Source organism: Triturus cristatus, chromosome 12 (genome assembly GCF_964204655.1).
Source record: "Triturus cristatus chromosome 12, aTriCri1.1, whole genome shotgun sequence".
Lineage (NCBI taxonomy): Eukaryota > Metazoa > Chordata > Amphibia > Caudata > Salamandridae > Triturus > Triturus cristatus.
Window position 1 is genome coordinate 604677776 of NC_140595.1, and position 16103 is coordinate 604693878.

Consider the following 16103-nt stretch of genomic DNA (forward strand, 5'->3'; position numbering starts at 1 on the left):
AATAGAATGTTGGCTACTGATTCTATCTGATTTTCAACAAGCATCACATGACAGTCTGTCTCTGGTCCGGGTATAATTCCCAACATACCTTGATCTTGCCACCTCAAAAGATTGTTGCCATGTACAGCTATTTAAATGATGTGGTAAGGCCTTCATATATTAGAACTGAGGAATATAATGAAAATAACCAAGCATCTTGATATTACATCCTCCAAAAGCCTTAGGATTAACCTTATTCTCACCTAACGTTTTCCCATGTTGCCTATTTCTAAATGAAATATCTGAAAGAAATGTGATTAGTGAACCAGAGTCATTGAACATGTAGAGTTTACCTTGTGAATATACTAACCCTGCAAAAGGGACCCTGATTTAGACTAACTCTGCAATTACAGAAACCTACCAATAATTGCTAGTAAATAAAGTTGACTAACCCTGTGAATACATCGACATGTCCATAATTATTAGTACTCAAGGTAGACAAACCATCTTTTTAGAGCAACATACCCATAACTATAAGCACAGAAGGCAGACTAACCCTGAGAGTAGAGCAACCTACCCATAACTGTCAGAACACCAAGGTAAACTAACCCTACCTCAAAGTTTCCGTAACTGGCAGTACACCAGGAAAGACTAAACTGGTTAACACATCAACGGATAGATAACTATTATTGCTCAAGGGAGAGAAGTCCTGTTACTGCAGAAAAATATCCATAACTATTAGCACATAAGATAGACTACCACTATTAGTACAACAACCTACCCAGGTCACATTTGTCAATATAGCAAGGTAAAATATCCTTAACTGTTAGTACATCAAGGTAGGCTGACCCTGTCAGTACACCAATGTATCATTAAGCGTTAGTGATCCGAAGTAGACTAACTGTGCTAGTAAATCGAAGCATCCATAACTTACGACACCTGAATGAACTAACCAGCGAGCAAAGCAATGTATACTTAACTTTTAATACATCAAGATATACTAAACCTGTTAGTAGATTAAAATATCCATAACTGTCAGCATACCAAGGAAGGCCAACTCTTTTAGTACATCAAAATATCTAATTTGCCCTTGTACTGGTCGGAGACTTTGGGCAGCCTCCTGGACTTGTCACCCAAGGTAACATCGGCTTCTGGCTAGATCTGAAGCTTACTACGAAGTTGCAGGTAGCCAAGGTAGCCTCCACCTGCTTTGCAGTTCATGGAGGGTCAAAAACATCGTAGGCATCTTTCCACTCTCTGCTCAGAAAACAGTGATCCAAGCCTTGATCCTGTCCAGAATGGACGATGGAAACATCCTATACTTGGGGGCCAAGAAGACAGTCATCCAGCGCGTACAAGTAGTGCCTGCAGCTAGGCTCCTCTTTCGCCTTCTGAAGTATGCGTTGGCGTCTCATCTTCTCGGTGAACTTAATTGATCGACCATAGACAAACGCATACAGTTCAAAGCCTTGTGCTATACGCACGTGGCTAGATTCTGCACTGCCCCACGATACATTTAAGACCTGGTGGTACCTTATAAGCCTGCACGCATTCTCTGGTCATCTAACAAGTCCTTTTGCAAAGTGCCAAGCATTTGTTGTGCTCGCATGGGGGGCGGGTCATTTTCGTATTTTGGTCCAAAGCTTTGGAACTACTTCCTAGAATCTTTGCGAAACTGTTCTTCTCTCAAGGTATTTCGCAAGGAATTGAAGACTTGGCTGTTTTAGACTAGGGGCAGCACTCACTCAACTGGGGTCTAGCGCCGAGAAGCCCTCTGGGGTAGCTGAGCCCTTTATAAGACGCAATAATAACCACATAAATATTTGGTAGTAACCAAGTATAGGCTATCCTTCTCAAGATTTAATGATGATGTCGCCAGAATATCGACTCCCAATATATCATCAAAATAAGCATTTAAATGTATGTATAGATTTACTGTTCCTAACTCCCCATTTACTTACCTCGACGATAAAAAGAATGTCAATGGACCTGATGTGGAGTTAATAAAAGTAAATGTACATTTGTGTATATGTATATATATATATATATATATATATATATATATATATATATATATATATATATATATATATATATATATATATGCGTTGACGATGTTCAGAACATACCGCAGGTTGATAATAAAAACTTTTTTTTTTTTAAATTAGATACTACCTCTTGGTAGTAAATGAATGCCAAAGTAGACCATCTATGTTAATACATCAGTGCGTCCATAACTGTTGGCGCACCAGAGAAGAATCCAATGTGGGCATGAAGATAGTCGAAACAGCTGGCACACCCAGTTAGCGCCAACATCACCGCGACGGGTGGCCTCTCGCTGCTAGGAGGAGACGACACCTCATCAGGGCCAGTGTTTCTGAAACACAGCTTCAGTAATTTAGTTCATTGAGTTAAGGCCCTGCCCGCGTCATACTCCGTGTCCGCTTAGTTTGCTTTTGCCGTGCCTCTGCCCGTAACAAACATGTGCATTTTATGTTTGACCGGAAGTCCAGGTTATATATATTCGAATTTCGAGTCCAAATAAAGAGGCTATGAAAGAAGCAATGTGCTGCCGGGCTGGAGCCCTTTTTGGCAGAATCAACAGAAGAATAAATAGAGGGAGGAAAACTCGGCCCCGCCTCATCCCGTGGCTGCCGTGGGCTTTAAAGAGCCAAAAACATACTACGGAGCACGCGGCGCCCAAGTGGTAGCTCAAAGGAGGCCTGGGCACTGCCGGGCTGGCACAGACGGCAATGCCGTGTGTGACACTTTCAGGTGTTTGTGTATTTGTGAGTGTGAGCACGAGCTTCCAAGTTACAGACCCTAGCATGCTGAGTTAAAAAAAAAAAAACAGTATTAGGTGAGGGCGGCACATCTGACGGCCGTTTGGCAGCCGTGAAGTTGCCCGCGGGTACCCTCCTTAAAGCTTCCTCCTCCTGCTCTTGGGCGGGGCGAGTGACGTCACCAGCAAGGTAACCTACTCCGTGTTTAAGAAAGAAGCATATATTCCATGACACCTCGACGAGTGCGCCCACAGGCCACTTACAGGGGCTGAGACCTGGCACTACAGGGGCACACGGGGGCTCTGGGGTCACTTATGACGTCCTCGGCCCCTGTACCAAGGTTCGGGGTTCAACAGCGGCCTTCAGTGTGCACCGGGCGTCTGAGAGGCCGGGGGCACTGCCACGTATATTCCAGGGCACTCAGTACCAGTACTACCAGTCATTGGTATCCACTCAGACGCAGTCCTCAATACCTCTCAGTCAGTAGTCATCATTATCCCTCAGTCAGTACCTGTCCTTAATACCTCTCAGTAGGAACCTGTCCTCAATACCCTTAAGTCAGTGCCACTCCTCAATACCCCTCAGTCAGTAGCATTCATTAATATCCCTCAGCCAGTACCAGGTCTTACTACCCCTCACTCAGTACCAGTCCTCAGTACTAGCCCTCAATAATCCTCGGTCATGGCAGTCCCCGATGCCCCTCACAGTCAGTAGAGGCCCTCAATAGACCTCAGTCAGTACCAGCCCTCAATAATCCTCGGTCATGGCAGTCCTCGATGCCCCTCACAGTCAGTAGAGGCCCTCAATAGACCTCAGTCAGTACCAGCCCTCAATAATCCTCGGTCATAGCAGTCCCCGATGCCCCTCACAGTCAGTAGAGGCCCTCAATAGACCTCAGTCAGTACCAGCCCTCAAAAATCCTCGGTCATAGCAGTCCTCGATGCCCCTCACAGTCAGTAGAGGCCCTCAATATACCTCAGCCAGTACCAGCCCTCAATAATCCTCGGTCATAGCAGTCCCCGATGCCCCTCACAGTCAGTAGAGGCCCTCAATAGACCTCAGTCAGTACCAGCCCTCAATAATCCTCGGTCATAGCAGTCCTCGATGCCCCTCACAGTCAGTAGAGGCCCTCAATAGACCTCAGTCAGTACCAACCCTCAATAATCCTCGGTCATGGCAGTCCTCGATGCCCCTCAGTCAGTAGAGGCCCTCAATATACCTCAGCCAGTACCAGCCCTCAATAATCCTCGGTCATGGCAGTCCCCGATGCCCCTCACAGTCAGTAGAGGCCCTCAATAGACCTCAGTCAGTACCAGCCCTCAATAATCCTCGGTCATGGCAGTCCCCGATGCCCCTCACAGTCAGTAGAGGCCCTCAATAGACCTCAGTCAGTACCAGCCCTCAATAATCCTCGGTCATGGCAGTCCTCGATGCCCCGCACAGTCAGTAGAGGCCCTCAATAGACCTCAGTCAGTACCAGCCCTCAATAATCCTCGGTCATAGCAGTCCCCGATGCCCCTCACAGTCAGTAGAGGCCCTCAATAGACCTCAGTCAGTACCAGCCCTCAAAAATCCTCGGTCATAGCAGTCCTCGATGCCCCTCACAGTCAGTAGAGGCCCTCAATATACCTCAGCCAGTACCAGCCCTCAATAATCCTCGGTCATAGCAGTCCCCGATGCCCCTCACAGTCAGTAGAGGCCCTCAATAGACCTCAGTCAGTACCAGCCCTCAATAATCCTCGGTCATAGCAGTCCTCGATGCCCCTCACAGTCAGTAGAGGCCCTCAATAGACCTCAGTCAGTACCAACCCTCAATAATCCTCGGTCATGGCAGTCCTCGATGCCCCTCAGTCAGTAGAGGCCCTCAATATACCTCAGCCAGTACCAGCCCTCAATAATCCTCGGTCATGGCAGTCCCCGATGCCCCTCACAGTCAGTAGAGGCCCTCAATAGACCTCAGTCAGTACCAGCCCTCAATAATCCTCGGTCATGGCAGTCCCCGATGCCCCTCACAGTCAGTAGAGGCCCTCAATAGACCTCAGTCAGTACCAACCCTCAATAATCCTCGGTCATAGCAGTCCTCGATGCCCCTCACAGTCAGTAGAGGCCCTCAATAGACCTCAGTCAGTACCAGCCCTCAATAATCCTCGGTCATGGCAGTCCCCGATGCCCCTCACAGTCAGTAGAGGCCCTCAATAGACCTCAGTCAGTACCAGCCCTCAATAATCCTCGGTCATGGCAGTCCTCGATGCCCCTCACAGTCAGTAGAGGCCCTCAATAGACCTCAGTCAGTACCAGTCCTCAATACCTAGTCAGTATCAGTCCTCAGTGCTCCTCAGTACCAGCCCTTAGTACCAGCACTTACTACCCCTCAGTCCGCACAAGTCCTCGATCCCTCTCAGTCAGTGCAAGTGCTTAGCATTCACTCGGAACCAGCCCTCAGTCCTCCTCAGGTAACAGCAGTCCTCAGTGTCAGCCCACCCAGCCATGACCTGCCCCTCCAGTCTCGCGGCCTCTCAGCCAGTCTGAGTCCTCCTAGAGTGCGCGCTGTCCATTCACCCAGCGTTGAACCCCAGGACTCGTCCGTCAGTAGAAGTAATCCGTATCTTCAGTACACCTCAGTAAGCAACAAGCCACCCGTGCCAGTATTCAGTACAAGTTGTCAGTGCCCATCAATCAGCGCCAGCCATCAGTACCACTCCAGTCAGCACCAGTCTTCAGTACCAGTACTCAGTACCCAATCAGTACCCCTCAGTCAGTGCCAGTCTTCAGTACCAGTACTCTGTGTCCAATCAGTACCCCTCAGTCAGCACCAGTCATCAGTGCCAGTATTCAGTGTCCATTCAGTACCACCCAATTAGTGCTAGACGTCAGTAACAGTCCTCGGGCTCCTCAGTCAGTACCAGTCCTCTGTACCCATCTTCAATACTCCAGAGTCAGTAACAGTCCCGAGTGAGCGTCAGTCTTCGGTACCAGTATTCAGTGTCCATTCAGTACCCCTCAGTGAGTGCTAATTGTCAGTACCAGTTCTCAGTCAGTACCAGTCTTCTGTACCCATCTTCAATACTCCAGAGTCAGTAACAGTCCCGGGTCCGTGTCAGTCTTCGGTACCAGTACTCGGTGTCTATTCAGTATCCTTCAGTATCAGTCCTTAGTATCACTCAGTACCCATCTTCTGCAGCCCTCTTCAGAGCTCCTCGGCCATTAACAGTCCTCACTACCAGCCCTCAGTCCCCGCAGTGAGTAGAGGTTTTAGTGCCAGCCCTCAGTCCCCGCAGTGAGTAGAGGTTTTAGTGCCAGCCCTCAGTCCCCGCAGTGAGTAGAGGTTTTAGTGCCAGCCCTCAGTACTAGACCATAGCACCCCTCAGCGACCCCATCTCACTCAGTACCAGCCCACGGTGACTCTTGGTCACTTCCGGTCCCCAGTGACCCTCAGACAGCATCAGTTCTCTGGGACCCGTCAGCCGGTACCAGTCTTCTCCTCCCTCTGTCAGTACCATCCCTCGGTACCACTAAGACAGAACCCATTTAGATTAAACAAGTTCCCCGGGCCCCTCAGTCATTACCACTCCCAAGCACCCCTCCCTCGCGGGCCGCTCTCTGTACCCCTCAGTTGTCACCAGTACTCAGACCCCTGCCAGTACCAGCCTCGGTGCCGCTGTGTCGGAGCCCCGAGTCTGGGCAGAAATGAGTGGTCCTTCAGCTGGTACCAGTACTCAAGGCCTCGTCAGTACCAGTCCCGGGTGGCCCCGAGTCAGTATAAGGCTTCGGTGCCCCTCGTTCACCAACACACCTCAAAGACCCTCCCTCAATAATCACCTGTCCCTGCCCCTTCCCCAGAAATGACATGGTATGAACCAGTCTCGTGACCCCCGCCAATACCAATCTCCAATGATCACTCAGTCAGTCCAGGTGTTTAATGCTCCTCAATCAGTACAGTCCTCAGTACCCCTCAGTGAACACATGCTTCAATGCTCACTCACCCAGTACCTGTCCTCAGCACCCCTCAGTGAACACAGGCTGTAATGCTCACTCACCCAGTACCTGTCCTCAACCCCATCGGAACACAGTTTTCAAAGCTCACTCGGTCAGTACCTGTCCTCAGCACCCCTCAGTGAACACAGGCTGTAATGCTCACTCACCCAGTACCTGTCCTCCGCACCCCTCAGTGAACACAGGCTGTAATGCTCACTCACCCAGTACCTGTCCTCAACCCCATCGGAACACAGTTTTCAAAGCTCACTCGGTCAGTACCTGTCCTCAGCACTCCTCAGTGAACACAGGCTGTAATGCTCACTCACCCAGTACCTGTCCTCCGCACCCCTCAGTGAACACAGGCTGTAATGCTCACTCACCCAGTACCTGTCCTCAACCCCATCGGAACACAGTTTTCAAAGCTCACTCGGTCAGTACCTGTCCTCAGTACTCCTCAGTGAACACAGACTTCAATCCTCACTCGGTTACTCCTTGTCCTCAGTATCCCTCAAAGTACACCGTTTTCAATGCTCACTCACCCAGTACCTGTCCTCAGTGAACACAGACTTCGGGGCTCACTTGGTCAGTACCTGTCCTCAGTACCCGTCCTCAGTACCCCTCAGTGAAAACAGTCTTCAATGTTCACTCGGCCAGTACCTGTCCTCAGTACTCAACAAGGAACACAGTCTTCAATACTCATTCTGTCAGTACCTGTCCTCAGTACACCTCACTGAACACAGTCTTCAGGGCTCACTCGGTAGGTACCTATCTTCAGTGCACCCCTCAGTGAACGCAGTTTTCAGGGCTCACCTGGTGGGTACCTATCCTCAGTAAACATAGTCTTCAGTGCTCTTTCGGTCAGTTTCTATCCTCAGTAACCCTCGGTGACCACAGTTTTCAAAGCTCACTGTCAGTACCTGCCTTCTGTACCCCTCAGTGAACACTATCTTCAATGCTCACTCGGTCTGTACCTGCCCTCAGTACCCCACAGTGAACACAGCATTCACGGTCACTTGGTCAGTGCCTGTCCTCCCTACTCCTCACTGAACACACTCCAATGCTCATTTGGTCAGTACCAATCCTGAGAGACCCTCTGCGAGTACCAATTCTCAGTGCAGTCCTTAATACCCCCCCCCCCTATTGTGCCAGTCCTCAGCGCCCCTCACTCAATGCCAGCCTCAGTTCCCCTCAATGCCAGTCCTCAATGCCCACCTCTCGCTCAGTGCCAGTCCTCAATGCCCATGACAAGTACTAGTCCTCGGACCCCCCGCCCCCTCCCCTCGTTCATAGCAGTCTTCAGTTCTTCTTGTTCACGGCCAGTCCTCCTTGAGCACCAGTCCTCAGTGCATTCGCTCAGTGCCAGTCCGCGCTATCCCTCTCCAGGGACAGTCCTCAGTGCCCCTCTGTTAGTAGCAGTCCTCAGTGCCCCTTCGTGAGTACCAGCCCGCATTGCCCCTCTGTGAGTACCAGTCCTCAAGACTGTCTGTGAGTACCAATCCTCGGTGCCAGTCCTCAGTGCCCTTCACTATCATTCAATCAGTGCGAGTCCTCCCCTTCCTCGAGTAGCACCCCTCAGCACCTCTCTCGGTGACTGTGCTCAGTACCTCTCAGTGCCATTTCCAAGTCAGTGTGCCTGGGTCACTGCTCCCTCTACTCACTGTTTCTCCGCCTGGGGCTTGCTCCTCAGGGACTCCGCACCGGCTCCGGAATCCTGCTCCCTGGTGCCCGTGCTCCTCTGTCAGTCTCCCGGCTCGAACCCCCAGATCTCCCGGCTCATGGTCCTTTATTGTGGGGCTCCCGGCTCTCCCGGTCTGTGCCTGTGCTCCTGGGCAGTGCCGGCTCGCGGGGTGTCCTTGCTCTCTCCTCACCGGTGCCCCTTCACTCCTGCATGGATCATTGAGCTCTCTGTCCTCGTGCCCTTCTCTTCCCACATGCGGACACACCCACCTTCTCCCGGCAGCTCTCGCTTCTCCCACGGCGCCTCCCGCTCACCCTGGTGCGCTCCCTGCTTCCTCCTTCCACCTTTCACTTCTTCCCCTGCACTCCCTTCTTATCCCCGCAGCCTCGGTGCTCCGCGCCTCTCTTCCAGGACTCCTTCCAAATCCCCCTTCTCCTCTGCAGGGCTCTCTGCACCAGTCACTGCCCCTCACATATCACCCCTTGCGCCTCTCCTCCCGCGGGTCTTTCTCTTCACCACTCGCGTCTTCTGCACGTCTCCCTCAGCTCTTCTCACGCCTCAGTTTGCAGTTGTTCCTCTGCACTTCTCCCTCTCTCTCCCTGTGGTCCTCCTTCTGCACCTCTCTTCTCTGAACTCCCCAGTCTTATCACCTCCTCTCCTCTCCCAGGTCCTCTCTCCCTCTGCACCTCTTTTCCTTCTTCCCACCCCTTCCTCACATCTTTTCTTCCTCCTTCCCTTGGTGCCCCACCCCTGCTCCCAGGCCCCCTCCCCCTCTCACCAGGTCTTCACTGCCGCCCCCAGGAGGTAAGTGAGGTGCAATAGGCTGCGAGAAGCCGCCTTTCCGCCCTCAGCACCCCCTTCGCCCTCCCTCCTTCTCCTGCGGGCAGGAAGGAAGGACCAGCCAGGAGGGCACACTCCTCCCGGAGCCGGCGGGGGATGGGAGGGAGGGAGGGAGGCTGGATTGAGTATTCCCAGGTAATCCCCATTCACCACTCAGCCAGTAGCCAATGAGGAGAGGAGGCCGTGCCCTGCACTGGTACCTTGGTCACCACTGTAGTATAATGCAGCACACTAATGATGCCTCTGTGCAAACACGTGGGGCTTCACGCCGGTATAAAGGGAGTAGCGCAGCACGGAGCCGACGGGCTCTTCCCCCACGTGCAGCACCTCCGTTGGCCAGGCCTAGCTGCAGCCAATCCTACCACACTCCCATCTGGCCGCTCAGCTGCATTGATCTGCATGGCCTGCGTGCTCGGGTGCAGCGCAGCTGCAGCCTTCTCCCCGTCTATATATCTATTCGAGTGCAGTGCATGCATACTCAGGTGCCGCCCAACCGCAGCCCCCTTCGTGCCAGACATTCGGCTGCACAGAATGCAGTGCATGCATGCTCAGGTGCAGCCCAGCTGCAGAACCCTTGATTCCAGATATTCAGCTGCACGGACTGCAGTGCATGCATGTTCAGGTGCAGCCCAGATGCAGCCGTCTTCATTCCAGACATTCAGCTGCACGGACTGCAGTGCGTGCATGTTCAGGTGCAGCCCAGCTACGGCCCCCTTCATTCCAGACATTCGGCTGCACAGACCGCCGGGCATGCATGCTCAGGTGCAGCCCAGACGCTGCCTCCTTGATTCCAGACATGCAGCTGCACAGAATGCAGTGTATGCATGCCCAGGTTCAGCCCAGCTGCAGCCCCCTTGATTTCAGACAATCAGCTACACTGTCTGCAGTGCATGCACGCTCATGTGCAGCACAGCTGCAGCCTTCCCCCCTCCAAGTACATCTAGCTATTCAGCGGTACAGACTGCAGGGCGTGCGAGCTGAGGTGCAGCACAGCTGGCACAGCTGCCTGTCCTCTTCCGTCCAGACATGCAGCTGCACAAACAGCACGACATGCGTGCTTAGGTGCAGCACGGCGAGCTCAGTCTCGGGTCTTCTCCGTCCATCCAGGCATTCCGCTGCAGGGACTGCAGGGCATGCATGCTCAGGTGCAGCACAGCTGGCCCAGCTGCAGCCCCGGCGGTCAGCCAGCAATTCAACTGCACAGACTGTAGGGCATGCATGCTCAGGTGCAGCACAGATGTCCCAGCTGAAGCACCACCTACGTCCATCTATTGAACTGCACAGACTGGAGGGCACACGTGCTCAGGTGCCGCACAGCTGCCCCAAGTACAGTCCCCCCCCCCCCCTTCCCAAGGTCCAGTGAGCCGGTCACCTGCACAGATCAGTAGCGTGTGTGCCCCAGTGCAGCACTTCTTGGTTCAACCGCACTGCCTCCCTTACACCCCTCATATCCAAGCCCCCGCCCCGCAAGGCGCAGCAGCATACGCCTCTTTCTCCGACCACCAGCACCCCTGCGCGGGGCCTCGGCACACTGCGGAGGTCTGACAGAGACGCCCCCTTTTCCCGACCACCTGTTCCCCTGTGCAGAGCCTCTGCACTCTGAGGAGGTCTGACAGAGACACGCGCCCCTTTCTCTGACCACCTGCACCCGTGCGCAGGGGCTCGGCACTCTTCAAGGGTCTGACAAGGCCTCTGCAACCCATCACAGCACGCGCAGAGAGCCGCAGGGCTCGTGCATCGATGTGCAGGATCCCTGGGATCTATCCGCAGTGCATCTGAATCCATGTGCAGCAGCACTGGATACAGCTGAGGCGCCCCAATGCCCAGGCACTCAACACCCTTCTTCTATCTGTAGCAACCCTGATTCCATCTCCAGCAGCACGCGCTCAAAGGGCAGCACCATTAACCCATCTGTAGCATCGCGTGACCATCTACTGTAGCTATGAATTCATCAGCAGCCCCTCTTGGTTCATCTTCAGAATACTCCCTGCATCGGTCACCCAACCGCTTGTACCGCCTGCGCGAGCCACAAGAGGGCGCTGCAAGCACCGTGTCTCGGCATGCTGCAGCCAGCACTCCCACTCGACTCCCTGCCACTAGTACCGTAAGACCTCTTTCCTTCTGAATTTAAGCAAGCAAGCAGATGCCTGCATTGCTGGCCAGTCTTAAGCAAACAACTGCCTGCATTGCTAGCCAGTCTGAAGCAGCTGCCTGCATAGCCAGCCAGTCTGAAGCAAGTAGCTGCCTGCATAGCCAGCCAGCCTGAAGCAGCTGCCTGCAGTGCTGGCTAGTCTGAAGCAAGCAGCTGCCTGCGTTGCTAGCCAGTTTGAAGCAGCTGCCTGCATTGCCAGCCAGTCTGAAGCAAGTAGCTGCCTGCATAGCCAGCCAGCCTGAAGCAGCTGCCTGCAGTGCTGGCTAGTCTGAAGCAAGCAGCTGCCTGCGTTGCTAGCCAGTTTGAAGCAGCTGCCTGCATTGCCAGCCAGTCTGAAGCAAGTGACGGCCTGCAGTGCTAGCCAGTCTGAAACAGCTGCCTGCAGTGCTAGCCAGTCTGAATCAAGCAGCTGCCTGCAGTGCTAGCCAGTCTGAATCAAGAAGCTGCCTGCAGTGCTAGCCAGTCTGAATCAAGCAGCTGCCTGCAGTGCTAGCCAGTCTGAATCAAGCAGCTGCCTGCAGTGCTAGCCAGTCTGAAGCAGCTGCCTGCATCGCTAGCCAGTTTGAAGCAGCTGCCAGGCTGCATTGATAGCAAGAGTGAAGAAAGCAGGTGCCTGCATTGCTAGCCAGTCTGAATCAGATGCCTGCATTGCTAGCCAGTCTGAAACAAGCCGCTGCCTGCATTGCTAGCCAGTCTGAAGCAGCTGCCTGCATTGCCAGCCTGAGACGCGTGTTCCATATTCAGCACCGCTGGCGGCGCACGTGCCTCAGACGTGCATGAGTTTGTAGCATCGGCATCGACCACTGCACAGTGGTGTGGACTCTTGTATGAAGCAGCTCTACCGGCATCTTTAGCCTGCCGCACCGAGGGTGCACGTCAGCGTCGGCGCCTTGACGCCCTTTCGGAGCACTGACCAGAGGCCCATGTGTAAAGGAGACGCACGCGCTGCACACCAGGCAGGCGGCAGCACCGCTGCTGCTCTCTGCAGCGAATATGCGCGAACTGCACATTCACTGCAGCTATGCTGGGTCCAACTGACGCAGCTGCTGGAGAGCATTTGGAGCACGTTCTAAGTCCGCGCTGCAGCACTGCCTGCGTCCCAGTGCAACCGCACCCCTGCACGACCACCGGCACAGCACCTGCAGCCACCCCCGTGGATCAGAGGCGCTCGGTGAGGTAACCGCAACGCTTCAAGACAATGCTACGCGAACGTCAGTCAACTACCCTCTGACGCCCACCAAACACGGCATCACTCCAGATGCAATAATCTCTGGCAGCCACAATAAACTACACTCCGAGGCTCACCTAAAAGTGTCGTTTTGAAAAGAAATGCATTCAGTAATCACTGAGGATCACACAATTCTACAATGCGACTCCCTCCAAACACAGCACATCTCTAAAATAAATTGATGCAGTGACTCTCGGCCACAGTAAACTGCCACCTAACACACCCAATACTGCACCAACCACACACACTGAAGAAACAACTAAACAGCCACAGTAAATTACGATCTGACTTCCCCCAAACTTGATGGAATATCTCTCCCAGCCACAGGGAACTAAAAACCGACTCCCACCCAAACGTGTCATTCAAAGATATTGGGTCTGATTCACAAAGGTAACTTACGCTTTCGAGGCAGTTTACTACATTTTGCTCATTCACAAAATCAGTGTGTAAATTACATTTTCTTTTTAAAGTTCAGCACCACACATGGCCAGCTACTGATACTGCAACACCATCCCATAGAAAATATTGGGGGAAGGGAATCAACCCCCATAGGGGATTATGTTCAAATACATTACTTTAAATAGTAAGAATTATTACTAAATGTATTTTAATGTTAAGATATATAAAATACTATATATTTGTTATTTAATTATAAAAGATTTTGATATCCTATTTTGAATCCTAAATGAATCTAACAATGTTTATTACAGTATAACTAAATTAATTTTAATTCATTCTATACATCACTTTGAGATGCAGAACTCTGCGGGTATATCTCTAAGTCTGGACACAAATTAAGAAAATCGCACAAATTACCAAATACCATTGATATACCCTTTGATACAACCCTAATCTTCTGGTTTCATTACATCATAGTGTCTTATCTTATTGGGGACTCTGTATCCATACAAATTTGGGGCACATAATGGCGAAGGGCATATTCTTTCAATTGAACATGTGTACCGACATAAGGGGTTACTCCGCCAAGCTTCCCTGCAATATTTACAACTCTAAAATTCTTTAGCGTCCATTACCAGAGAAGAAATAGACCCGAAGAGTAGTGAGTTCCTGGATTTTATCATGAAGATACCTAGGCATGGATTAATACCTATAGCATCCTAATTCAGGGAGGGCCGGTTCGCTTTAATTCGCTGGTTCTGAAATGGAGTAGATATCTGGGCCAGCACTTAACACAAGTTATGATCTAGCTAAAAGTAACATGTTGACTCAGACTGTTTTCAATGTTTCACATATTAAGGCGCATCAGTTTAAGACTTTTAATCATCTATATCATACACCTCTTCGCTTACATAAGTGGGGTGTCCGGGAGGACTCACAGTGTTTTCGCTGTGCACTGGAGGGAGCCAATGTCCTTCATATTTTTGCAACTTGTCCGGTGATTAAAAGCGATTGGAATTTTGTATTCGAGCAGATTAGCAGATTATTTGAATGTCAGGTGGAACCCAAGGTAATTATCATAGGACAGTCAGGGGAAATTTGCTGCCTGTTTTGTTGGTATTTATTTTATGGCAATTGCACTGGCCAGATTGGGGCTGGCACGGTTTTGGCTACAGACAAAACCACCAACCACCAAACCCTAACCCTGGTGGTCAGAGTATCACCGATTGTGGTTTTGAAATTTCGATACTACAAAGTGATAATCGTAGATCAAAGCTTCTCTGTACTTGGGATCCTGCACAAGATAGACTCTATAAATTGTCTTTCGGTTACAAGCCAGAATGGTAGGGTAATGTGGTTTTCTTTTTTTTTTATCTAGGGCCTGGGATATCATATCATATTGGTTGAAATTAATTATGTTATTATTCCTTTATGCTTTATATTTCACTCCTGGATGCAAGACATGGAAATCTATGCAAACTTCGTTCAGGAGACTATTATTTGCTTAATGAAATCCCTTTATTCCGATGTGTGATGTCTTTTTGGATATATATTTACTACTCCCTTGCTTATTTATTTTGGCTGTTTATCTGTTTGATTTTATTTGCCACCCAAAAAAAAACGATACATCAATTTTAATCATTAGTAATGCACATGAATAAAAAATTAGGTGGGAATTTAAAAAAATCAATACTTAAGAAAAATAAGTTTAATTTACTTTAATATGTCTCTATTATTAATTAAAAATGTATTTCAAAATGAAGTTAATAGTGCTAGAGCATATTTTATATTTTGTTATTCATTTACAATCAATATATAAATTAGTTTGCATTAACATAAAATATTAATATTATTGCCACTGTTAAGTATATCTGTAGTTGGCCCCGGAACACGCAGGGGTCGCCAATTCAAACACTCCCCCTGTCTTTCTTTTATCCCTCAAAGGGATGTGAGGGGGAGGGAGAGGGAGAGGGATGGGAACTTGTGTCTAGCAGAAGGAACTGGAGGAGGAGATCTATTGTACAAAAAATTCACCCTATTCCTAGAATTATGAGGGATGACTATTTTCCAACATACAATAGGTTTAGTTATTTAGATAGAGTGGATTGACTGGATAGGCAAAACTCAGGGGAGGTGGAGAATCGCAACAGCCCCCCACTACACGTTGCCCCACCTGACATTTCTACCCAGATTATTGGACTCCAGCAGACGCAAACAAATCTGCATCCCTGTGAAGTGTCTCCTACTGAATCTAGTGGTGCGGTGCTGGGGAGCCTTGCACAAGACCAACCCCCTGCCAACCCGAATGCAAATCCCATGGACACTATACCACTATCTCCCAACCTAGGGAATATCAAAGATCCCCTTTTAAATATTTTATCCTGGAACGTGGCAGGTTTGTCCAACAAATTAAATTGCCCGGCTTGGAATACCTTCATAGAGAATAGGAACATCTGTTTGTTCCAAGAAACCTGGCTGAGGGAAGATTTTACTCGCACTGGCTTCGCTGTTTTTTCGAAGAATGCTAAATGGTGTGGCAAGGGCCGCCCTTCTGGCGGTCTGGCAATCTGGATAGCCACAGACCTAGGCTGCAGGGTTGCCCCGTTGACATTAAATTCGGAGGATATTTTGGCCGTACTCCTAGAATGGCCAGACTTGTACCGTTTCTTGGTAATAAATGTCTATTCAAGGCCAGTTAGTTTTTCGAAAGAATCAAGTACTATTGATGAGCTTGATCTTGCCCTTAATACAATCCCTGAAGGCGTCCCCTACATAATAGGAGGAGATCTTAACTGCCATTATGAGCCCCTTATGGGCTCATCGGATAGCTTGACCAAGGAGGAGGACCTTGTTTGGTCTATACCCCCCTCCCAGCTACCGGCCCCAAGAGCTTGGTCTCCTCTGGCGGTGCAAATCTCATCACTTACTTTTAAACACGGACTTAGGGCCTGCAACGGAAGGTTACCATCAGACATACCTCCAAAATGTACCTTTCACAGGGGAAATATAACATCAAACCTCGATTACATTCTGGTCCCACTGTCATTATGGGCAAAGTTAAGTGACTTT

General features: G+C 50.4%; 1 protein-coding gene across 1 annotated transcript in view; it reads right to left on the minus strand.

Annotated features, from left to right (window-relative positions):
• Nucleotides 1–9054, minus strand: part of HAS3 (hyaluronan synthase 3) — a 79536-nt gene extending 70482 nt beyond the window's left edge. The window contains exon 1 of the mRNA XM_085639556.1: nt 8396–9054. The gene's annotated coding sequence lies outside the window, so the exon portion shown is untranslated. The remainder of the gene's footprint in view (nt 1–8395) is intronic.
• Between the last annotated feature and the right edge of the window lie 7049 nt (nt 9055–16103).